The sequence below is a fragment of the Lactuca virosa genome, chromosome 4, assembly GCF_052849685.1.
Source record: "Lactuca virosa cultivar CGN04683 chromosome 4, Lactuca_virosa_CGN04683_v6, whole genome shotgun sequence".
NCBI classification, from domain to species: domain Eukaryota; kingdom Viridiplantae; phylum Streptophyta; class Magnoliopsida; order Asterales; family Asteraceae; genus Lactuca; species Lactuca virosa.
In genome coordinates, this window is record NC_136429.1 from 167028247 (window position 1) to 167055871 (window position 27625).

Genomic DNA, 27625 nt, shown 5'->3' on the forward strand with positions numbered 1-27625 from the left:
CCTGAAAAGATCTTGATGATCAAAGTACTGAAACCAATCGAGGTCATCTATGGGGTTTTGATGATCTGCAGGTGGATCCATTTGTGAGGGAGAAGTTAAAAGTCGCGGTAAGAATGTGATGATTTATATAAGTAAAGTGGGAGAAGTAATTAATAAGCAAATTGTTGGGAATGCAACAAAACAAGTTAAGCACTTCTGAAAAATTGATAAATGATTTCGGTAACACTCGCAGAATATAAACTAGTGAAAATTACAAATGAAATGGAATATATATAGTCTATGATGTTATGGTTATTGTGTATCTAACAAATGAAGAGAAAATGAATATATATATATATATATATATATATATATATATATATATATATATATATATATATATATATATATATATATATATATATATATATATATATATATATATATATATATTCTTTGAGCCGTAACCTTCTTCTTCAATTCACACACATATACGGATATGTTGCTGCAAATTATGACTTGTGTGCCTCATGCATTTAATGCATCACATGCCTACTGCATATTCTTGACTTTGAAGCTACGTTCCAGTTTCCAATTTCCCCAGTAGCACAGTTTTCATTAGAAAGTACTCCAAGTCTTCACACATGAACCAGTTAGAAAGTACTCCAAGTCTTCACACATGCAAATTATGACTTGTGTGTCGCTATAGGTATGTCGTTGGCTATTGTTAAAAACCTATAGCGACAACAAGTCATCGTAATAGATTAAACCTGTGGTGACGACAAGTCGTCGCTATAGGTAACTAATAAAACTTTATTTTTTTTTTTTACCCAAAAAAATATGATTGACAAAATCTATCCGACGAGACCCTCGTAATACCACTCGACGAAATCGAAGTTAACAAAAATCTCCACTTCGTGGAGGAACCAATCAAAATCATGGATCGGGAAATCAAACGAACGAAACAAAGTCGTATTCCCATCGTGAAGGTCCGTTGGAACGCTAAACGAGGGCCTGAGTTCACCTGGGAACGCGAAGATCAAATGAAACAAAAATACCCACATCTTTTCCCAAACTCTTGATGTCCCAGTCAAATGCAAATTTCGGGACGAAATTCCTTCTAACGGGGGGATGATGTGACAACCGTCAAATTTCGGTCAAGTCAAAGTCAAACAAAGTCAACAAGTCAAACCGGTCAACTCCAATAACCCTTGTATGTTAGGGTTTACGTTATGTAATCACTGTACAATTCGCTATTTTAATGAGAAAACATCATTTCGAAAATTCATGTGTTTGATTTTCCTTAGCCTTAACAGTGCTAAACAATGAACCAAAGCGATAAAACACTATTGCACAATCATCGGGATTGTGTAGGACACTAAATCATGGCTTAACGGGGTTTACGGACCTTGCGTTTCAAAGCCAAACACTCAAAAAGGTCTCAAAAGAACTCTCTCTCAATCTCTTTCACTCAATCTCTCTCTATTAGAAATCTCTCGCAAATCTCTCTCAAAAGTTCCTTTAACTTTTTGTAATCATTCGGGTCATCACAACCCTTAACCGGGTCAAAAACCACTTGAAACGGGGTAAAAACGGGTAAAATAGCCTTAAGGACCCAAAACCGAAGCTTCAGGACCGAAGCCTCGCATCCGAAGTGCTCAGGACCGAAGCCTCGGACCGAAGCCTCAGGACCGATGCCTCGGACCGAAGCCTCAGGACCGAAGCGTCAGGTCCGAAGCCTCAGGTCCGAACCTCGGCCCAGGACCGAGCAACTTCGCAAATTCAGCTTTTTCTCCCGGTTTTCGACTACGACTTCGTTTTAACTCCGTTTTTCATTATTTTAACGTGGGATTTTCACCCAAAACTTTATTTTATAAACTAAGGCCCCAAAATATATAAATCTACAGGGTTTTTATAAAATATATTAAAATAATTAGTGGTTGAACTAATTATTGAGGGAATATTTGCTTTTCCTTAATTTATGGCAAAAGCAAACCACCACCACCTCACTCTATGATTAGCCACTCTTTCCCACTACCCCTTGTCTCCTTAGTGGACCTTTACACCCAATTTCCAGCTCTTCCCACGTTCTAAGAGCTGGAGGATTGATCCTCTCTCCTCATTCTCCATAAAATTCTTTCATTCTACACTTAGCAACCAAGAACACTCTCCAAAATTCTCTCATCTTTTCTCTCAACTTCAAGAACTTCAAGGCTTTCTCCAGGGATTTCTTTCTTCAATTAGTAAGTATCTTCATCATTCACATAATTATTAAACTCCATTCTACTCAAAACATTGATATCTTACACAAGTTCCATCTTATTCGGTGTTAGATTCTCGAATCATCAAGACATCTTCTTAGTGTTCTTGGGTTGAACACTTCCTCTCTCTCACTTTCATCTACTGAAACCACATAAGGTGAGTTCATACCCCTACATTTACATGTTTTTCTTAAGTTTTAAGGGGGGAATACAAGTAAAATCATCAAGAACACAATTAAACTTTTTCTAACAGATTACATCAGAAAAGATGGACGTTAATCACGGACTGTTTTGGTCAACTTAAATATTTTAGTTTTCAAAACTGTTCCAGGTGCAAGTAGTTCAAACTCTTAGCTTTAAAATGGCTACTTGAACATCCCCATATGATGTTTCTACAATTTATGGTGATTTTTACAAAACTGCCTACCATTTCAGAGGCAAACCCGGACCAGTCTGTGATTATGGACATTTTCACCTCTGTTAGAGATCACTAAAAATCTTGATAAAATTAACAAACAAACTAGACTCATATTCTAAACTCTCAAAATTTGCGGATTTGGATTTGGAGCTTTGATGATTTTTCTATAAATTTTCTAAAAACAGTAACAGAAACTGTTTTCAACAAAAAGTTGCTGTCAATTTCATTTCACCTTGTAACATGTTGAGCAAGGTGTATATCTTTATATGATTATATGTTATTGCAATATATGTCATTTTATCTTAATATATGGACACACATCAGTTTACAAATGGATTTGGACATATTGAATATAAAGAATAACAAGTGATTATAATCAAAGTACAACCGATATATTCAAACATTTAATAAACTATTTTAAATATAGTTTGCATACATTACTACGTACTACCCTTGGTTGATAAACTATAATAGGTATAGTTTATGATACATTACATAACACATACATTTAAAAATGGTACATTTATACAAAGGATATTTTCATTAAGCAAGGTACGGCCATACGGTACCAAGTTTTCATAACACGTATTTCCGTTAACGATACATTCAAACATTTAATAAACTATTTTAAATATAGTTTGCATACATTACTACGTACTACCCTTGGTTGATAAACTATAATAGGTATAGTTTATGATACATTACATAACACATACATTTAAAAATGGTACATTTATACAAAGGATATTTTCATTAAGCAAGGTACGGCCATACGGTACCAAGTTTTAATAACACGTATTTCCGTTAACGATACATTCAAACATTTAATAAACTATTTTAAATATAGTTTGCATACATTACTACGTACTACCCTTGGTTGATAAACTATAATAGGTATAGTTTATGATACATTACATAGCACATACATTGAAAAAGGGTACATTTATACAAAGGATATTTTCATTAAGCAAGGTACGGCCATACGGTACCAAGTTTTCATAACACGTAATTCCGTTAATTACTTTGTGAGAAATTTACTTCAAATTACCATTAAGTCCTGTATTGTAACCAGAGTCTCCTTGAGGGAGAGCGTGATACTTGTGTATAGATCTATATTGGGTTTGACAAACCCACACCTAAGCTGCATGCAACAGCTAGACCGGCAGGTCTGGGGTGACAAATGTCATAACATTTCCGACGCCTGAAGAACGTCGTTTCAGGCCAACTAGGTCATAGCATGGTTATAATAACTCACATAAAGTATTAATAAACATTGGAATTTACGGGAACTTCATTAAAATTTAACGAGTTTATGTCGATTTAAACATGCATTGTTTTACTATAAATATGACAAATTACTTGTACATTTCGGTCTTTGGGTTTTAAGACTACATTTACACATTAAGGAAAATATTGGATTTTCTAACACAAATACTACTTTCACAAACGAAAGGCTTTTAATAATACCAAACAAAAGCTTATGAACTCACCAACCTTTGTGTTGACACTTTTTCAAACAACTTGTATTCTCAGGAAATCATCAAACAGATAATCAAGTGCTTTTGAGGATGGGACGCTAAGGCGTCTACTATTTCATATTTTGTCAATATATTGTAATTGATTCGTAAACATGTAATTCATACAATGATGTAACTTTTTTCAATTATATATATGTTGGTTGTGTTTGCTTGAATTACTATTACAATTGTTGTTATGATACTATACATGAAGTCCTCCACCCCCGGACGTTTCCGCCATCCTTGGTTTGGGGGTGTGACAGAATCCGAATGTTACATCATTGAAAAAGTTTCAATGTATAACAGAACGAATAAGAAGAATCAAATTAGGCAGAAAGATAAAAGTTTCCCCAATCTGAAAAGAAGGGAGAGTACTTTAGTATCATGTTTTATGATCATCTTAATGATTATGAAAATCATATCACAATTGATCCTCTAAGGACATCTTAGTGCACTTGTATGGCTAAGAATAGGAATTGGAAATTGTTGAAATGGTTAAATCAATTAAGGTGAATCATACTTCGTTCCAAAACCAAGTCTTAGAGTCATGCTCCAAGATTGTGACTTGAGTGACATATCTTAAGTAGGTTTATAGCACATTTGAAATTGCTAAGTTGTGATGTCTTGGATAAGACAAAGACCAACTAAGACCAATTGTGTGGAGTGCTTTTCTTGATAAGAACCGGCACTAACTCTTGAATATTTGTATGTTAAGGAGTGTTTCTTGACAAAGAGAATCTTATATGTCAAGAAGTCAGTGGGAGTCTAAAACTTCTTGAAAAGGTTTCAAGAACTAATCAAGAATAAACTTGTTATTAATCACTAGCACACGACTTAAGGTTTGTAACCTATCGTGTTGACATATTCTTGTTTCTGTGCCCATTCCAGTTAAGTTGACTACGCATGTGAGTTCTATGAGTTCTCAATTGTTTGCATAACAACCTGGAAGCAATGGTAGGCCCTTGTGCTGCCAGGTGGCAAGAAATTAAGATTGAACAAGTTCATCCCATATGAGTTTGGATTTGTCACTAACATTGTCTTGTGATTATGATTATGACAAATTCACATGGATAGGAACACATACACCATTAATCTAAGTGACAACGGTTTCTCTCCGCTTCATGAAAATGATTGTGAGGAAACATTTTCACTAAGTAGATTTTAAGGAGATAGCATTTGAGATATTTCCATTCTCAAATTCTATTATGATTATGGCATCCCTCTTCATAGTTCGAATTGTGAGAAATGGCAAAAGGTCTAAACATTTGAGATTTATTACTGTATGTTCTGAAATTGGTTAGACACACATGTGAGCTATCTAAGGAAAGGTGTATGAGTTTGAGAAGCCTAGATAAAGTCTTATCGAAGCATCTTGTATCTGAAATCTGAACTTTGGTAAGAAAGTCAACAAGTATTGATTTCTAGAAGTACACCTTATTTATGGGTACGTATCAAAGCTAGTGGGAGCATAAGTGTTATGTTATTAAAGAAATAATTGTTATGCTAGTGGGAGCATAATCATTATGAAAAGTGTTGCAAGTTAGCAATGTTAATTATAGAAAACTAAAGTTTCAAATCGCAAAGTTGCAAAGTTTGAAAAGTTGTTTTTGCTATAATTAAGGGAGAGGAACTCATACTTCATTTCAAATATAAAAGCGTAGATTGAGATTTTAATCGAATTTAGTCATGGACATATGTGAATGTTATGTTGAAATGATTCAACATAAGGAAATTCTATATGTGGAAATATTATAGCAAGAGAATGGTAAATTATCATGTCTTGATGTAAGACATTATGAATCGTATCACATATGCTTCGGGTATAGGATCGATTGCATATGCTATAATATTAATTTGTTCTAATTTTCCAAATGCCTAGGGCATTAAGAGGGAAAAGGGAGTAGAACGAGATATGACTAAAATGGTTATGAAATTGTCAAGGACAATCTAAGGTTTACCAAAGATTGGTTGCTCATGGACAGTTGGAAGTAAAGTGTAAATTTTGGAAGGACCATATTGACATACTCTGAGAAGAGGTAACTCTTGTTCAGAAGTGATAGTGAAAATGGGAATATGGAAATGTTCCATAAGTGGAAGTTAATCATAAAATCTATGTAAGATTAGAAACCTTAATGCAAGAAGGATGTTCAAAGGAATGTACTTTTATATGAGACTTCGCTTCCATGGAATTGGTCCAGTAACCAATGTCCAAAAGGAATACTTTGTCATATCATTGGCATAGTCTTTGTGACCTTTGTGCATTGACATTACAAAAGGATTATTGCATTTAAGTTTCGAATCTAACAGATTATAGTAAATGGCAAGAATTTGGTATTCTTACACTTACTTGATAAGGATTTGGAATTGTGAAATGAGCATCATTGAAATGTTGTCAGTTGATCTATTTCACAAAGAGAGGACCATAGGCAAACGTAGTGTGCATGCTTGGAGCATGGCATAACTATTGTTTTAATTCAAGTATTAAGTTGAGTAATTGAAACATTATATAATGAATAATGTGTAATCAATATGGTGATTAAATAAAAGGTGTTTTATTTATATTCATAAGTTCTGAGACCATATTGGATTCGATTATTCTTGTGTTCACTTTGCATGTTTTGACTTCCAGAATAATAAGATTATTCAAACTATCCACAGTCGATCATACTTTGGAACTAGGTATTGAGGCAAGACTGTCATGAATCTGACTGTAGATTGTCTAGGTGTTTTAGACATAACACGAGTTTGCTGCAGTGTTCATGAGTACTCCTGGAATAAGATTCGAGTATTGGATTAAATCCACGCTCATCTGAATCACTTCATGGATTTTATCACGAGTGATTGTGAGAAGATAATATCTTATATTCTTAAAACAGAGACGTGTGAGTTGTAGCTTACAAATCAGTTGCACATTGATGATGCGTAAACGCACCAGTAACTTGGTGTTATAAAATGCATTGTTGTGTGTGATTTGATGAGTAAATATAGCAAGCATATGAGTTGAAGTTTATCCATTCCTTTTACCCTTAGAGGGATAAAAGCGATATATGTGGGCCCCTCGATGATTTAGTGATGACATCCTAAGCGCTTGGCCAAGCCTGGACTGATTTGATTTGTTCAATTAGCCAGCCGTCATAAATCGAAAATCGGGAAACAACATATGGACCGAGAGAATGATTATAATTCATGTCTCATGTCCATACGCTATCCAGAATGGACGAATATATGATCCCTTATCTAATGGACGCATCACTGACTAGGTCAGAGCTCGACAGTGGCTTTTAAGAGCTACAATTGCTAGTCGGGTTGTGGAGTCGTACTTGCAATAATAGTTATTAGACTTATCCAAGTGGGAGACTATTGGATTAGGTGTCTAAGCCCATAACTATAATTGGTATGTACTTGACCCGAGAGTAGCATGGTCCATTTCGGGTTGCATATCACCAGGACAATTTGATAGGATAGATATTTGAGTAAGAGGTTATTTATGATTTACTAATATATTATAAGTATAATATATTAATGGAGAAATCATATTATTTAATTAGTATTGATCAAGAATTAATTGGAATTAATTTAGTGATCAAAAGAAACTAATTAAATTAACGGGGACTGATTATGTAAATCAGTGATATATATTGTTTGGGCTATTGATCCATGATGGGCTAAGTTTATGTAAGTATCCATGAAAAGTTAGCCCACATGAGATATGGATCATAACCTAAGTGTATGGACTAGGGTTTATCCATGACTCTTAGATTCCTACACTATATATATGACACCCCTTAGCCTAAAATTGGGGACACTAGTGTTCTTGGAGTTCATATAGCCGATTTTGTGCCTAGTAACCTCTCTCTCAAGTTCTCCATTTGTTCATGGTGTGTTGTGAACCGTTTGAGGCATCACACTTAGGGTGCTAAGTTCTTAAAGGCCAAATACATCAAGCTACAACAAAGAGGTAATCATCTAATCTATTTTATGATTCAAATATCAAATTGTATGCTAATTGTAGACTTCATGCTTTGGAAATTTTTATTGCATGTATAACTAGAAAAAACTTAGATCCAAAGCATTTAGCATTGTATGTGCACCATAGGATGTTGTAGTACATAAAACCTAACAAAAAGAACTAGAATTTTGTGGTAATAAAGTTATTAAACAACTATCAATAATATTCTAAGGTTATACCAAAAGATTGGTTGCTTGTGGACAGTTAGGAGTATGATATTAATTTGGATGGACCATTGTGACATGATTCTGGATTGAGATGGTTCTTGATCGGAATTGATGGTCATATGGAAATATGGAAATGTTTCCATAATGGGAGATAACTGAAAAGACTACATGTGAGTTGGAAACTTTAATGCAAGAGAAGTGTTCAAGGAGTGTACCTTGAATTAGAACCTTCATTACCATGGAATTGTTTCTAATAACAAAGTTCCAATGGGATATTCTGTAATATTAAATACTTAGTGTTTGAGACTCTGGAATCTTGATATCACAGTAGATGAATGCATGATAAGTTGGAATTCTATCATATCTTGGATAGTGATAAGAATCTGGAATTGTGAAATGAGCATCGTTGGAATAATGTCCCGTTGATCTATTCACAATGGACCATCGAGAGGCATAGTATGCATGTTCATAACATGACATGACTGATGTTTAATTCAAGTGGTTAGTTGATTACTCGAAACATTATACAATGAATAAAGTCGTAATTATTATGGTGATTAAATAATAGATATTTATTTATTTTCAATAGGTTTGAGACCATAGTTAATTAGTTTATTATTGTGTTTCATTTTGCATGTTCTACTCCCTGAATGATTTGATTATTCGAAATTCCACAGTCGCTTATACTTTTGGAAGTAAGTAGTGAATTAAGGTTGTCATGAATCAAATTGTAGCTAGTCTATGGAGATTATAAATTGCAATGGTTGCTATAATATTCATCAGTACTTAGAACATGGAGATTTTGAGTATTGGATAAACCCACGCTTAGAAAATTACTTCATGGATTCTATCACGAGTAATTCTAAGATGATAATATCTTATATTCTTAAAATGGAGATATATGAGTTGTAATACAAGTCGGTTTTGCATTGGTGTTACGTAAACACATCAGTAACGTGATGTTATAAAACGTAGTGTCATGCATGATTTGGTGAGTAAAAGATACAATCATATGAGTCAAAATTTATTCTTTCATTTTTCCCTACTTGACGATTTGATGTCGAAATCTGAAGTGCTTGGCGGAGCCCATACTGAATTGATGTGTTCAATTAGTAGTCTGGATTCAGTCGTCATAAATTGGGAAATCGAGAAACAGAATTTTGAATAATAAGATTAATATTGATCCATGTCTCATGTTCGTATGATATCTAGAAGAACAGAGGATTATTTGATCACTTATCTAAAGGACAAATATCTGATCGGATCAGACTTCGACGGTTGCTTTGGAAAGCACCCTTTGTTGTTTTTAATTTAGAAGTTATACTAGCAATTTAGTTTTTGACTTATCCAAGTGGGAGACTGTTGGATTAGGTGTCGAAGCCACAAACTAAATTAGTATAATCTTGAATTATTAACAAAGTCCTTTTGGGTTGCCCACAAACCCATAGTATGACAAAAGAAGTAGGCAATCATAGAATGTCATGACTTTGGAATTGTTATTTACCAACGATGTAGTCACTTAGAAAAGTATAGGTGACAACTACCGGACTAATTGATGATAGTCCCGTAGAACACTACCAGCTATAGACTTAGTTCATATTATATAAACACTGGAAGCTATGGACTTAGTGTCTATTAGATAGATACTGGAAGCTATGGACATAGTGTTGGATTATGTGTCTAAGCCAAAAACTAAATTAGTATAATCTTGAATTATTAGCAAAGTCCCTTTGGGTTGCCCTCAAACCCAGTGTCACACCCCCGGACCAGACGGCGGAAACGTCCGGAGGCGGGTGACTTCATTGTGCAGTATCATAACAACTGAATATAAATGAAACACAACAATCCAAACATCATACATTGAGCTAACAAACTTACATTGTTTATATATTGTATTTGTCCTTCGAATTACGCATAAGAGACATAAGTAGAAAAATTCCAAACTACAGCAAAATAGTCCTGCATCCGCGCCCCTTTTTACCAGCTTACTTGATCCCTGAGAATACAAGTCGTTTTGAAAAGCGTCAACTAAAAAGTTGGTGAGTTCATAAACATTTTTGTATGAAATAGTTTCACATTTGTTTAGAATCGTTCTCTTTGTACTTTCAGAAAATCCGATATTTTCTATGAAATCGTTTGAAGTCTTGCTTTGAAAATCATGGATATATGTGTGTATGTCGTTACTTTTTGTTCATCCTTATAAGGAGTGATTTTTGAAAAGTAGTATAATTTGTAAAGGCGAGCTGTGTTCAAACATAGTTCGTTTGAGTAGTAAAAATCGACAGTTTCCAGAAAATTCTCTATTTTCAAAAAGGATATAGTTGTAAATCTTATTTTTCCTTTTCAGGTATACTTGAGTGTGCGTTCTAGTTTATCGTTATCGAAAATCGTATAAAATCGTTTCTCCAAAAAAATCCTATATTTCCTGCTATAAAATATTTGTAAGTTTTATTTCCAATTGTGTATACTTGCCTAGGTTTGTGTTAGTTTATCGTTTTCAAAATCGTTTACAAACGTTTTCTCCCGTAAATCTTGTGTTTCTGATTTGTAAAATAGCAGCATTAAGGCTCTATTACTTGTTAGGTGAAAGAAATCAACATGGCGATTGTGGACATTCCGCGCAATGAAAAAGGACAGTCAACGCAACAAATGCGGACCATCGCTACCATGCGTAGGGCAGTCAACACAACGTGCCAAATTTTATTTATGAGGTTTTCCTTGCATAAATTTCTAGATAACATAACGTATTCTAGTGAGTCGTTATAACCATATTAATATGACCGAGACCTATTTTGGCGTTTCTCAGGCGCCCTCGTTTTGATAAAGACATTTGTCACCCTAGACTGGCCGGTCTAGCTGTAGCGAACAGCTAAGGTGCGGGGTGTCAACCCTGTATAGATATATACACAAATTCCCGCTCTCCCTCCAGGAGACTCTGGCTATAACTCCTTACAGAACTTTAGACGTACACTAATATTTTTATATTTAGGTACTTTTGAGATTTGTCTGACTAGAATACTAACAACCTTTTGAGTAATCGTTGAGATCCATTATTTGTTAGATAAATAATGATACTCGTACTCATTGAATAGAAATATCGTTTTTGTTTCATATCGTTAATTGTGTTTGTTGACTAGGTGCTTCGTGTTCGTTTCGTTTCGTTTATTGAAAAATAATCCATTTTGAACATTTGTCAAAATGACCCAATATTATCGGAGTTGGAAAAAATGGGCCTTCCCTTTTATAAATTATCGGCTCGGACCCATATTAGTCAAAAGAAAAAGTGTCAAGTTATCATTTGTGTAAATTTATGACTGCAGGTTATGACACGCATTTTCTGCTTTATGACATACAGATCATCACTTATGTTTCTGAAAGTTTTACGACAGCCGTTTATGACATGCAAATATTTTTGTCATGAAAACTCTGTTTTCGTATATTTTTCTTGATAAAATTATTTATATTAAATATTTATAAATAATCACTAATAGTTTGTTAATCTTGTAAAAAGTCATGAATATGACATAATGTTCCAGGATAACCCTTATAGTTACGTTTGGCAAAAAAATGATCCAAAATATTATTATTTCGATAATTTAATCACTTTCAAAGTATTTTGTCCCACAACTTGTTTAAGTTAACCTTGAAGAAAATCCTTATAGTTTTTGTTATAGTAATTCGTGACTTATACTTGGTGAGATACTAGTTCTTGTTTCCAAACATGATTTGTGGAATATAATCCAAACTCTTGAGACTTAACCAAAATCTCGAGTTTTTGGACTATTTATAAGGGGTTTTATACTTAAGCACATGTAATAAGGCATGCATACCCAATAAGCAAATAGATTTTGATTTAAACAAGACTTTGACTTGTATTCTCCCCCAAAAACAATGAAACTTCGAAAAAAATAGGGGTATGAAGCTCACCTTGAGTTAGTTTTGTGGGGTTTTGAAATGTAGTGAAGAGATCTTGATTCTAAGCACTAGAATGTCCTTGCTGAACTCCTTGAAGCCTAGATTATTCTAAGGAGGTTAAATTAGTACCTTGTGTGTAAATAAGATGATTTTAACAAAATAAAATATATGAATACTAGGAGATTTCGAAATAGCTCACCTAATTTCCAAGAATAACCTTTATGATAAAGATTTTTGGAAGCATCCACTTGTTCATGATTTTCAATCTTTATTGGGGCTAGGGAAGGGCGTGGTATTTCTTACATATGGACTTAGGTGTCTGGTTGCTAGGGATTTGTTGTTACCGGCTGAAAGAGTTTTGTTATTCGGTTGAGTAGGACAGAAGTCCAATTGTAGTGCTCGGGGTTTGTAACGTGAGAATTAAGTCTATTCGTGCCAACTAATGACATTGGACTCCTTGTTACAATAGGTGTTACGTTGATTTGGGGAGTATTGGATGTTAGGAATGACAGGGTGTTCTATGTTCATGTTCTTATCACTACTAGTTTCGTTTTTGTTGTTTCCATTGGGTCTATTCGTTCCTGCTTGCTAGATGTTTTAGCGACATCAAGGTGCTGCTATAAGGCAAGGGAGTTCGTGATCCAAATTTTTCCAGGTTTCTCCACTATAAATGGATGTCACCTATCCGTACATACTTAGGATTTTTAAATATAATTGATTGTGGGGTTCTGTCCTAATCGCTATTCAGCCCAGGGACAGGAAATAAGGCAGAATCGCACGCTCTTAGTTTGTGGAATCCTAACTACATATGATACTATCATTCATATGGAACCATCATGGTCCATTCTCTAGGATTTCTAGTTTCTCTGTGAGTTACGGGATTTGCTCGAAAGGGGAAATAGTTTTTGATTATGTTTTCAATTGGCAAAACCTTTTTGTGAAAATTCGATACATAAAGTTTATTGTTTGAAACATACCAAAAAATCAGTAGGGTTTCTTGTCGTCTCTTCCTATCTAGTTGTCAACTCCTTCGTCAGTCATCTCTGTGGGACAATTTCTCTTGAAATGTCCTGTTGCATCGCACTTGTGACAAACTGGACTTACTCCGGGGTTGAGGGTTGGAGTGACGCATGGGGTCGGGGTCCTACAGTAGTGGGAGGTGTGCCCCATCTTGTTGCACCTTTTGCAACAAAATTTCTGGCAGGCTCCCCAATGATGGTATTTGCACTTGTTGCCTTTTAGTAAGCCTCTGAGTCAAACTGCCTCTTTTTCGTTTCCGAACTTTCGTTTCTTATGCTTAGGTTTAGGTTTTAGGGTGCATTGGCGAGTTGTCCTTCGTTGGTTTCCCTGGTTGTTGTTACGGTTGAATTTATCGACATTGCTTCCATTTTCGTTTGTACTGTTGGCATTGAAGTATGCCATGGCGGCTGCCACAGCAGCTGTTACAGTGGCTTGGAAAGTGGCGGAGTCTATTCGTAGGACCGATGCATCGTCGGGGTACTGGTTATCTTCATGAGAAGACATGACTCTGTTGCACACAAAAGATGAGCTTGTAAGTACTCGTAGTTAATTTCAAGTGAGTTTACTCATATAATCTTAACGTACTGGTGTTAATTGTGTCAACCTACATCCCCATGATGCAGTTTTGGTAGAGAGTGGAAACATATATCGTATGACGTTAAGTCCGTCAAAATAGCACATAGTTAGCAATATAGTTAGCGGATTTGGTTGTATGGATTCTTAGAGGGCGTACTCCTCTTGGTTTACTACTACTGGTTGCGATTAAGGGCATTATGAACCTAAGGTGAGTAGTGATGTGATCCTCTTTTGGCGCACAAAGTGCTTGGCCATTTCACTTATACTATGCGTGCCCCTTTTGTGTTCCTTACGCTGCTAAGGCTGTCCTAGCCTTGATTGCTATGAGTTGTGGTCTCCAAATGACCATTTCCTCGTTCAAAGAGTGTAGATGGTCTGCATAGTTTTCTGGTCCTACTTGTGGGTTTCATAAAGCATTTGGAATGGTGTTCTTGTTACTTGTTGGAGATCAGATTTACATTCTCATATACCGGGCTTTGTTTATGGTCTCCATTACTCCGTGACAGAGGGTTGGAAACCGGGAGTCAATTCGGGTTACTTGTGGCCCAAATGGAGGTGATGCTTGATTTTTTGAGGGTGTTATTTTGTTTCTAGGTACATCCATTCCAGGGGCACTTATATTGGGTGCTTACGTATCTCGGAAGGGAAAGGTGAAAGGGTCTTTTGCCAATAGGAATAAGCTTGCGATGAGTTTCCTCGGCGCTTTCATCCTTATTTGGCCCTTAGTCGAAATCCTCCCTTTCACAATTCAACTCTTGGGATTCCTTAGGATCCACTTCTGGGTTTTTCCTCATGGACTTCTTTTGGTCTCTCCCTACCCCATCCGCAATTCACCGTGACAGGGTAGTAGAAGTCTTGGTGAGGGATGTCAACTATGTTGTTTGTACGAGAATTGAGGTACGAGATATACGGGGAAAGTTTTAGGTGTGGGAGGGGTTTATAGTATCCTAAAATACTCCTATAGTATTTTAAACTTGGTGTTCGATTCTAATGTTCTCTTTTTCTCATAGTTGGTAGGTTTTAGGTTTGTTGCAACACCACCATCACTCCCAAGCACATGTTGGTCATATCTCAAATGAATATAGTTGATCAGGCTATATTTATCCCAGATATGATTACATAACTGCCTAGGTTTGACTGTAGCGTTCAACCTTTAGTTACTTTTGTTTTCTTCTCGCAATGATACCGTGTTAGTAAATATGTATACTTTTATAAAATCCTTATCTTTTTAAAGTATACTTTTAGACAGAGTGTGTTTTAGTCCCATTGTATTTATAGTTGTATATCTTATATGGCTCGATATACCAGTTCACTATAAACAATGTTCTGATACCAATCTGTCACACCCCTGGACCAGACGGCGGAAACGTCCGGAGGCGGGTGACTTCATTGTGCAGTATCATAACAACTGAATATAAATGAAACAGAGCAATCCAAACATCATAAATTGAGATAACAAACTTACATTGTTTACATATTGTATTTGTCCTTCGAATTACACATAAGAGACATAAGCAGAAAAATTCCAAACTACAGCAAAATATTGTTTACATATTGTTTACATATAGCACTTCTGAAATCCAACAACCCTATGCGGCCCTTTAAACCAGATTCCCCGTACCGCGAGTAGTTAAAAAGATATTATAACGACACTTATATAATTCATAATAATAGCTCGAATATTTATTATAAGTTCATAATAACAATACTAATTTTAAATATAAGCTATATTAAAATAGGTAAGCATAACTTACTTACAAGGGGGTTTTATCTAGGAGTCGGGCTCTGCAGGGGCAGAACTTCGTCGCTGAATCTTTCTAATAAAAATTCGTGCAGCGCTTCAGCGCTCTCCTTACTATACTAAAACTACAGAAAGAGAAGTCGAATCACGAGGGACCGAAATGCTCGGGGGATAAGAAGACAAAGACTCTTGAATCAAGAGAATGGTGCAAGAAATATGAGAGCCCAAGCCTCTTATTTATAGTAATTGAATTTACAAAAACTACCCTCCATAATTACTTAATGACCTTATAGTTATATAAACGACTAAACACCCCTTCATAATACTATTTTAAATAGATTTAACGATATTTGTACTAAACTAATGTCGAAAGTACTCAACACTAGTCTTATAATAACCGCATCGTCGATACCTTTCTAATGATATATACATTTGTATATATATGTGTACGTATATATGATTTATACTTTATTTTAAAACGTAAATATGCTATTATAATTTGTAACTCGTTCATAAGAACTCCATTTTTGACGTTCTTTATATCCACGCGTTGGTATTTACGAGTACTACAACTTTCATTTAGACGTCGTCAGCTAATTCTCATTTTATCTCAGATTTACAAAACTGTATCGAATTTATCACGCTCGAAGAGTAGGGACCAAGTTTCGTCCATATATTTAACATACGAGCTCTAATCTCGATATTCTTTATATCCCCGCGTAGGTAAAAACAAGATCTAAAACTTTCATTTAGACTATGTCGGCTAATTTTCGATCGATCTTAAATTTAACAGTAGGAGGAGATTATACTGTTAAATGTCCGTGTAAAATTGATAACTTCTACATACGGACTCCGTTTTCGTCTGTCTTTTTACCGTTGAGTTCCTATTAATGAGATTTTCAACTCTCATTTAGGTCACGTAGGCCAAAAACCGCTTGAACTAAAATTCGAGTTTCGGGTCGTGCATTGTTATGCCAAATCTTAGAAAATTCATAACTCTCTCATACGGAGTCAGATTTGGGCGTTCTTTTTTTGTATGTTCTCGGTTTAACGTATACTACAAATTTTGTTTAGATCACTAAGGCTAAAAACTCTTCTACCGTAATTTCACTATTTACGTCTCCCGGTGCCGTGCCGATTTTGCCGTAAAACTTCGACGGGCCATAACTTCTTCGTTATAACTCGGATTTCGGCGTTCTTTATATGTACGGAACCCTTGTAACATATACTACAACTTGGTTAAGATTAATCCTTCTAAATAATCTTCCATCAAAAATTCATTTTTGATGCTCATCGTCTCTAAATTGACTAGCCCGGATCTACGGGCGTTACATACTCGTACTCATTGAATAGAAATATCATTTTCGTTTCATATCGTTAATTGTGCTTGTTGAATAGGTGCTTCGTGTTCGTTTCGTTTCGTTTATTGAAAAATAATCCATTTTGAACATTTGTCAAAATGACCCAATATTATCGGAGTTGGCAAAAGTGGTCCTTCCCTTTTATAAATTATCGGCTCGGACCCATATTAGTCAAAAGAAAAAGTGTCAAGTTATCATTTGTGTAAATTTATGACTGCAGGTTATGACACGCATTTTCTGCTTTATGACATACAGATCATCACTTATGTTTCTGAAAGTTTTACGACAGCAGTTTATGACATGCAAATATTTTCGTCATGAAAACTCTGTTTTCGTATATTTTTCTTGATGAAATTATTTATATTAAATATTTATAAATAATCACTAATAGTTTGTTAATCTTGTAAAAATTCATGAATATGACATAAAGTTCCAGGATAACCCTTATAGTTACGTTTGGCAAAAAAATGATCCAAAATATTATTATTTCCATAATTTAATCACTTTCAAAGTATTTTGTCTCACAACTTGTTTAAGTTAATCTTGAAGCAAATCCTTATAGTTGTTGTTATAGTAATTCGTGACTTATACTTGATGACATACTAGTTCTTGTTTCCAAACATGATTTGTGGAATATAATCCAAACTCTTGAAACTTAACCAAAATCTCAAGTTTTTGGACTATTTATAAGGGGTTTTATACTTAAGCACATGTAATAAGGCATGCATACCCAATAAGAACATAGATTTTGATTTACACAAGACTTTGACTTGTATTCTCCCCGAAAAACAATGAAACTTCGAAAAAAGTAGGGGTATGAAGCTCACCTTGAGTTAGTTTTGTAGGATTTTGAAATGTAGTGAAGAGATCTTGATTCTAAGCACTAGAATGTCCTTGTTGAACTCCTTGAAGACTAGATTATTCTAAGGAGGTTAAATTAGTACCTTATGTGTAAATGAGATGATTTTAACAAAATAAAATATATGAATACTAGGAAATTTCAAAATAGCTCGCCTAATTTCCAAGAACCACCTTGATGATAAAGATTTTTGGAAGCATCCACTTGTTCATGAGGGGAGTTTGTTAAGTGGGTGAAGGAAAATATCTTGAGGAAAGATGAAATCTCCAGGGGGCAATGGAGTAAAAGTGAGGATCAGTAAGAAGTCCTTCTTTTGAATAAAGGAAGGGGAGTTGATTTGATGTGTGCTTGGAGATCTGGAGGATATTACTTGTTTATTCGTGAACACCTTGGAACTTGTTGAGATGTCACATCATAGAGTCAAGGGCTTTTGTCTTAGTCACACCTTATGTATTAAAATAATATCTTAAAATGGTGAAATGGTTCGAAATCCGGAGCCCAATGGTAAAGTCCGGAGTCAAATAGAAACTTCTGGAGCCAAAGTATGAGTTTCGAAGTTGCTTGGCGAGTTCCGAAGGTAATTTCTCAAGTTCTGGAGTCAAGTTATGAATTTTGAAGCTTCACTCATGTTCCGGAGTGGGATTCCGGAGTCAAACCTCCAATTTCTGGAGTCATATTAGGAGTTCCGAAGATGGTTCCCATTTCCGGAGCTAATTCAGAAATTTCGTGGTCGAAGGCGGAGTCCACATGTCCGGACCGAAGATGCGAAGCCTTCCGGAGTGGCACGAGACCGAAGTCAGATATTCCGGATTAGAAGACGTCCGGAGCATGCTTCATTCCGAAGCACATAAGTTCCGGATCCAAGAGGTTCCTATGTGCGAAAATGTTCGGTTCCTTTAGGAGGTCTGAAGCTTCTTAAGGGTTCCGAACTAGATTTGCTCTTTTAAGTTTCCTCTTTTCATTTTGAGTTGATTTTGACTAAGGAAAAACAATATAGGAAGATTTGAGAGAGATTTGAGATACATGGAGAGATTTGTGAGAGATTTGAGATACATGGAGAGGTTTGGGAGAGATTTGCATTATGATAATACATGTTCCATTAGGAATTATAATGTACACTTTAATGTGTTAGCACAAGTCTCACAATAGTTATTGCTTACATGAGGACGGAATTTCCTAGCCTCAAATGCTAGTTGTCACACCCAATAATTGACTGGAATGCTTTTTGGAGAGAGAGAGAGAGAGAGAGAGAGAGAGAGAGAGAGAGAAAGAGAGATTGATTTATTAATTATTATATGATTAATAAATTAATTGGGAATCAAAATAAATAATTTATTAATATATTTTGAGAATAATATATTAATTTGAAATAGTATTATTTAATTAAAAATTAATCAGAAATTAAATGGAATTAATTTTGGGATAATTGGATTAATTAAAAGTGGAAGGACTAAATGTGACAATGTTTAAAAGTTGAACATTGACCAAGTCTAGAACCTCCCATAGGGGGGACGGTTCTAGAGAAGTTCTAGAGGGATTCTAGCGCTTTTCTTGAACTCTAAGGAAACTTGGATGCCTTAGGGGAAACCAAAAGGATTATGGTTATCTAAAAGGAATATGTTTTATCCTTAGCCTCCCTATCACCTATATAAACTCCCTTGGGTTATGATTTTCTAAATTCACCTCATTTCAAAGAGAATTTTGAAAATTCCCTTCCTCCTCCTCTCTCCTCTTTAGCCTCCAATTTTCTAGGGTTTGGTGTGAGCCACTAGAGGCACGAGACTTCTGGTGCTACTTTTCTGAAGACCAACAAGGAATGATTACTATTTTATTTTCTATAATAAACTAAGGTATGAATTTTCTAATAACCCTTTACTAATTTCGAAGATAGAAACATACTTTTAGGGTTCTTGATGTTCAATAGTTGTTTGAAAATCATAGTGAGAACATAGATCCTTTAGGGTGCATGTGAACTTAGGGTTTATGTTTTTTCGCCAAAAATAGATTTTTGTAACGTATAAAACCCATCACTTAGTGCCTATTAGATAAACACTGGCAGCGATGGACTTCGTGCCTAAACGCCGACAGTGATGGCCTTCGTGCCTAAACACTAGCAACAATGGACTTCGTGTCTATTCCTTAGGACAAATCCTTAGGAATAAAAATAGAAAGAAAATTACTGACATGTATTGCAGAGAAATCCCTGTAACAATACTGTCAGCAACGATGATTAAGATGACCCTTAGGATAAATCCATATGGAAGAATGAATAGTAAAATGGGGATGAGTAATTGGGTTAATTTTTTGATAATTAAACACATTAACTATATTATTGTGGGTTGAAAACCATATATACTCATCAGGTTTCCCAACCTGACCCACTCAGTTTATTTGTATCACAGGTATCGATGCGAAGATACATTACACTGAGAGATTAAATGATATGTAGATCATTAGTGAAAATTAATGTAAGGTCTGTTTATGCTTATGTTTTGTATCAGTTATGACATCCCAAGTTTTGAAAAGATATCAATATCGAACATTTCTTCGGAAATGTTTAATGTTAATATTATCTCACATTGAAATAATATTTTTGGGACCAATTCCACAACAAAAGAAATACTTTGTTTTAAAAATAAGCATAAATAAAATTTTTAAAATGAGAGTAAATCTAGGAATGTCACAGTTGGTATCAGAGCATTAATTTAAGCGAACTAGGAATTTGTAGGATTTCTAGACTTAAACTTAGAATGCTAAGTGATGATTGTAAGATGAGGGTCTGCTATTTTTAGGAAAGATGCATAAATTGCTTTTATGTGCTAAATGATTTATGATATAGCTATAAGATTCCTTATATGCTTTAGGATGCTATTGTTTGATCGGATCTATGGTCTATTGTCGACCGAATCTTGAAATTTTATGTGTTCAAGTTTCTAAACGTTTAATTACGATATTAGAACTAGCATATAACTTTTCGGAGTAATAAGGAGGATTACGCGTCTACACCTTCCCTATCTTAATATTCTTGTCTCGGTACAATGAACGCCTGCTTCAATGTATAGAACGTCATGGTGAGGATACAAAGCGGATTAGGAAACGACAATGGAAACCAACAGCCTGATTCTCGACTTACAATCGAGCATGAACCAAAAGTTGTGCCAATACTTGAACCTATCATAATGGCAGAAGTTCAGGCAATACCAAAGGCATTATCTTTCATAATGGAAAAGGTTCATGTGAATTTCAGTTTTGTGAATCTTTTGTTGTTGAAAATGGGGTGTGGGCTCGAATTTTCAAATCGATGGATAAACTCAATACCAAAGGCATTATCCCACATTTGGTTATGGTGAAAATGGTGGGAGATGGATCCTCTACTCAATTTTGGAAGGATGTTTGGGTAGGGTACATGGCTTTAAAAGACTGTGTCCCTCGTTTGTATCTGTTGGAGTAAAATAAAAAGTGTTTAATTTCAGGAAGATTAAATCATACGGGTAATTCTTGGCAGTAGCGTAGAAGTGTTCATGGAGGTATGGAGAATCAATAGTATATGGAGTTAGTGCAACTGATTTCAACTACCACCTTGCACCATCTCCTGACTCTTGGGCTTGGAGGTTGGATGATATCGACACTTTCTTGGTGAGTGATATTCGGAAAATATCGGATGACTATTTTCTTCTAGCTGCGAATGAAGTCACAAGATGGAATCGTTTTGTTCCTACAAATGTGAATATTTTTATGTGGCGTTTTCTTTTGAATCATCTCTCGTTAAGAGTGAATCCTATTGACAAAGGAGTTGATGTGCCTGATTCTTTATGTCCATTCTGTGTTGGTGAGCCAAAAAAATGTTGAGCATCTTTTTTTAAGGTATGAAATCGCTGCAAGGACTTGGGATGGAATTTGCAGATGGGCAGATCTAGAAAGGCCTTTAGCATTATCGATCACATAATGGTTCAATTGGTTGGAGTTATTGTCGTGTAATTCTAAGAGAAAGGTGATTGTGGAATCGATATTAGATACTACTTTTTGGATCATTTGGAGTTTTAGAAATGATAAGGTGTTTAGAAGAAATAAGTTTAGCAAATACTTGATTCTTGACTCTTTAAAGAGTTTTCGTTCATTTGTTCCAAAAGTAGAAACCGAAAAATTATAATTTCTTGGGTTGAATGGTTAAAAAATCCAATCAGTGTCACTTTTTTGTAATTTTTTATTCTCTACTTTCTTGCTAGAGTTTTTTAATGCCTTAATTTGTTCTAAACAAAAGAGCATATTAGTTAATTTAAAAATAAAAATAAAAATGGTCAATGATAGGAGATGATCAAAATTAATATTTTCTTTTATAAATTTAACTGTAAATTTATGCAACAAACCATAAAAAAATAATAAATAAATAAATAATAGGTGTATAATGATGGTGTTGTTGTATAGGTTGGAGAAAACATTAAACCGTCTCAATTGTTTACACCCAAATAGAATAAAAATAGTGTAGATAATGTTTCGTCTCTAAAAATACTTATTTTTTACACCAAGTTTTACACCAAAACCTATATTCCTAATATATTTCTTTTTATAACTTATATAGATTTTAAAAAAAAAAACACTCATTCTATTAATTATCTTTTAACAAATATATATTATATCTGTTTTTCTTACGATAAGTTTATAAATTATATTATCATATGAATTTTTTGACTAAATTGTTGGGTTTTATTATATTACTATTGTATATACAAGTTACATGCATGTGCTATTAGAATACTTGTATCCAAAGTATATCTCAATTATAGGTTTTTAAAAATTTTTACCATGTTGAATAAAACATAATTTAATTTTTATTTGAATTCGATACATAAAGATTAAATTTATGTTTGTGATTAACTAAACATATAACATGATATTGCAAATACCAATTGTTACATATAAATTAAGATTAAATTTATGTTTATGATTAACTAAACATATAACATGATATTGCAAATACCAATTGTTACATTTAAATTATAATTTGTAAAATTAAAATAAACTAGAATGTGTAAACTTAAAATGAAAGAGATTAAACTAACAACTTGTGTACATAAATAGTATTATTTCATATTTAAGATAATATGATTTATTTACATCAAAAATAAATAGTAAATGGAGTGCCGATGGAGAGAAATAAAATAGAAACTAAAATAAGAAATAAATTTTAGGATCCGTTGAAAATACTTTTAGGACCCGTGTGGTGAGGAGAACACAATGGGACAAAATAGAACTACAACTTTTGATAGAGTGTTTGGCATACCTAGAACTGGAACAAAGTAAAAGTTTGACCTAAGTCTAATGGGATAATTCACTAAAAAATAGTATCACCCAAAAAGGTGGAACTCAAGAGAAAACGTATTCCTCTTTTCTAATCTGACGAAAACAACCCTAGAACGGGTCTTACCTTGCGTCTCCGGCTCTCTCGTTATCTACCATTGTTATGAAATTATCCTCTTTTCCAATATCATCGTCTTCCTATATCAATTGCACACAGAAATTGATTTTTTTTCATATTACTGATTTCCGATTTTTTTTCAATATCATCGTCTTCAATCTCATCTCTGTCTTCCAGGATTTCTCATCTGCACATTCGACTGCATCATCTAAGTTCTATTTTTACCAAACAGTTTCAGACAACTTGTTTTGTTCTGTTCAGTCTTACCAAACACTATACAGATTATTTGTCATGTCCAGTCCAGTCATGTTCAGTCTAGTTATGTCTAGTTCTTTTCCACCCAATTCTTATGTCAAACGGTACTTTAGAATAGAATAAAATATTAATGAATCGACAAGTTAATTGCATAATACAAAACACTAAGACATTTATTTAGTAAAATATAAAAGTGGTTAATAAATTAAAATATCATCGTCAATGAAAAATAATAAAAATAAAACAAAAAACAATCAAAAATTAAATTAAATTGTTTTATATAACTGACCTCTCATAAAAAAATGTTTCAAAAATGTCCGATCTTTAACTTGGGGTTTTAATTTGAAAAGGGATAAAATTTTAAAAATGTATTTTATAGTTTTCAAAAAATAATAATAAAATAAAACGTGTACATATGAAAATTGCATATATCATTATTATATATGTAAAGCCTCTACATTGAGAGCTCTCCATTTGAAATGAGGAGGATTGTGGTGAGCGCGTGAAGCACAATCGTTAGGCCTTTTTTCAACCATAAGTCTTGGGCGCGTGAAGCTATCTGTAGTTCCACAACCGACACTTCTCTATCTTCTTACAACTGTGTTCCACCATCGGCTCATCTTCCAAAGCTTGGGACACATGCTTCCTTCTCCCTTTCTCTCGGGATATGTGTTTTCCAGGTTTGTTATTCCTACATTCATGTTTCTTCCATTAGACGCTTCATTTCTCACCCTCTATCCCATCCCCATTTACATCATCGGTTCCTCTCTCCGACCACGAAGACATTTCTTCCTCAGTATACTACCATTCCCCATTCCATCGTTCCTTATTTTCCTCTTTTTTAGACACCAGACCTGACTGGATATTTCTATCTCCACCGTACTCTAACAACATCCCTACTTCTTCCTCACCAACATTAGAGGCTGAAAAAAGTGGGACACCTCATGCTTGTTTGAATGATGATTCTGCATATTGACGCATATGGTTTCAAAATTTTCTCTTTCTCGATCCCAGTTCAGTATAATCGAGTTTACGGGTGAATACAGAGCATCGGGTATTCAAGATTATAACAACCCTAAAATCAATTTCCTTTCCAACAATTGCACACCAAATTTTCTTTCCCTTATCTGTGTTATTTGTCCATGGCAAAAAACGCTCCACTATGATAACATCGTTCGCCTTCCCTAAACTATTTCTGCCACTCCATTTGTATTAGCGAAAGGAGAATCGAAATTGATTTCGTGTTTAGTCTCTGAAGAAAAATGGTAAGCTGCGGTGTCAAAACATTTTTGTTTCCATCAAATATTGGTGTACGTTTTGTACAATGAAGTTTTTTTTATCGGTTCCTTTCAATAGAGTTTAATATAACTTAATCAGAATACTATAAAGTCAAAATAGTATTTGGTGATGGCGTGCAATGGTTGATGGAGATGAGAAGTTCCATTTTTAATATGCTTCTTCATACATGTTTATTCTGGCACTTCCATTTTTTAATTGATTTTTTGCTGCAATATAGGTCATTAAGGGGTTATATTTGTTAATTGTAGTATTTGTGCTTTCATCTTCTTGACCAGGTACCCTATTTATTCTTTATTGTACAATATCTTTTGTATTTTACTTTTAAAGATGAAGATTTAGATACAATGTTTGTTGATATCAAAAGAAACCATGTAGTTGGCCAAGTTTTAGACTATGCAGTTAGCAACCTACTTCTTTCATGTAGTGGATGGTGAGATACTTTGTTTTTGTTTTATTTTTGAATGTTCCATGTTGTAATTGGTAGTAAAATAATTGTTTTTATTTGTATTTAGAATCCAATTTTGTAATTTAATGATTTTGTTCTACTCAAACTGTAGGGTACGTGTATAGAAAATTACTAACTTGTTAATGTCCATTTCAATTATTTTTCGGCAGGGCCGACTAGCAACCACATAAAAATTTAGGCTAAATTATTTTCTATTAAAATGATAAAGGTACTACTTTTTTCTTTTTTTTTTTTTAAAAAAAATTGTGCTCAGTTCCACGTAATAAATGTTTAGATTTCTCATTTGTGTTGGTTGATGGACATGAGAAGTTTAAAAGCTTAGTGGGACACATGTAATTGACAAAAAAAAAAAAGATGGATGGATTTTTTTTTTTAAAATATGTTGCTATTTTATGCTTATTGCCACTGCATACGCAAACTATTTTACCTTATTGTACATTTTTCATGATTGATAATTCATTTCATGACACTTTAACTTTTAAAGGTTTTAATGGTAGTAGAAGCTGATGTAGTATAGTTGCACTTCCATTCGGAAAGTACCTTGCTACCTCCTGTTGCTTGTGGGGTGGATTATTTTTTCATCAATGATCCTTAAAGTTTGATGTTATTTTCCTGGTTTCTCAAATTCAATATGTCAAGACTAACGTTGCAGTGGATTAAAGACTTTGTCAAAGTAGATTGCTATTTTTAGCTTCTTCGTAGAATGATAATGTCTTTGAAGCCCCTAAAATTTTAACCCGGAACAATTTTTTTACCCCTATATATTTTTGGTAGTTACTCCATATATGTAAACTGTAAAGGTCATTCTAAGTTTAGTTTCAATGATTTTAACTTTAAGGAAGAAGCACGCCCATGAATAATGGTTGACTTTTTTTTTTTTGATAATTTTACCCTCAAATATAAAAAATAAATGATATTGAAATGGGGGAAAAAGCACATAGGTTCTTTTTGTAGTTTTTTACAAGGCTCAGCTTCAAATGCAAGCCATTTTCTCAGACAACTTTCGTACTTACAATATTGTTTTTTTTTTTTTTTGGATTTTTATGCACCTAATGAATGAATAAAATGACACCCCTTTGTGGGGTTATGACCATGTTGATAATGAAATGTATGTTGCTACTACGGATAAGAAGAAACTTGAAAGGTTAATACCAAATTATCCCTCTTTATCTCTGATTTTGATGTTTGTGGTTAAGTTTTTGATCGCTGGATAATAACAACTTGTTTTGGATGTAGGCTGATGAAACTTGTTCGGTTTTGTTGGTCGGTATCTCGGTTCACCGGTATCCTCCATCTTCGTCATCCGTTATCACTTCAATGCCGATTTTTACTTCCATTTTCATATGATTTGATTCTAAATATGAGTTATATGTACCTAATGAGTTATTTTTTCTTAGTTTTAAGCCTCTTATATGAAGTCTAACTATATCAAGTCTAACGGAGCCCATTGGGATGTTGGTCACGGAATAAGAAGATGGACAAGGAGTGGGTATGTGAAGTTTAGGTCCACCAATTGGCCATTAGCTTCATAATATCGAAGAGTGGTGAGCTTGTCCCTTCTTTTTTATTACAATCATACATTGTTAGAGTGTCAATTGTATTCTTGTAAAGGCAAATGAAGATATTTATAAGAAACAACTTACTTTTTTTTGTTATAACATTCTTCTTTCATTCGATTTATTAGAGCATTGGAATTAGCTTTCACTTTTTGCTCCATGACATTTAGAAAATCATTTGGTAAAAATATTAAACAGTGGACGACTATATTTATGGAAATTCCCAAATTACCCTTTGTGGGTCGTGCTTAGCATGACCCTGAAACATTTCTAGTGTATAAATGTTGGAAACGCATATGTTTGTCAAAAACGCACGTATATACTTTTCGTATATATACATTTTTTTGAGATTTTTTTTTTTTTTGATAATGTATTGCTATATGATTAACATAATGCATTAGTCACTTTTCTCGGAAAAAATTCGCATTTGAAGAAGTTTTTGTGGTAAAATATTGGTTCGCAAAAGATTCTGTTTATATATATATATATATATATATATATATATATATATATAGGAAGGTAAGAAATTTTTTTTCTACATATTTTTTTAGCGAACAAAGAAAATGAATCATTAGATGAACAAACAAAATGAATCATTAGATGATTCAAAAGTTAGATGATTCATAAGAAAAAGTTCCCAAAAAAACATCTTGATGATTTATTTTTAAGTAAATTAAGAAAAAATTCACTTTTATGACAATTTTATAAATAACAACAAAATCATTGTATAAATGAATCATCGCGATGTTTTTTTGAGAATTTTTTTTGTGAATCATGTTATTTTTGGTTCATCTAGTGATTCATTTGTTT

At 34.0% G+C, this 27625-nt stretch overlaps 1 long non-coding RNA gene across 1 annotated transcript; it reads left to right on the top strand.

The window, feature by feature from the left end:
- Positions 1-23983: 23983 nt before the first annotated feature.
- LOC145107682 (uncharacterized) lies at positions 23984-26917 on the top strand. Its single transcript, XR_013707925.1, has 2 exons — positions 23984-26403; positions 26496-26917. It is a non-coding gene; the product is annotated as an uncharacterized LOC145107682 (long non-coding RNA).
- The last annotated feature ends 708 nt before the right edge of the window (positions 26918-27625 follow it).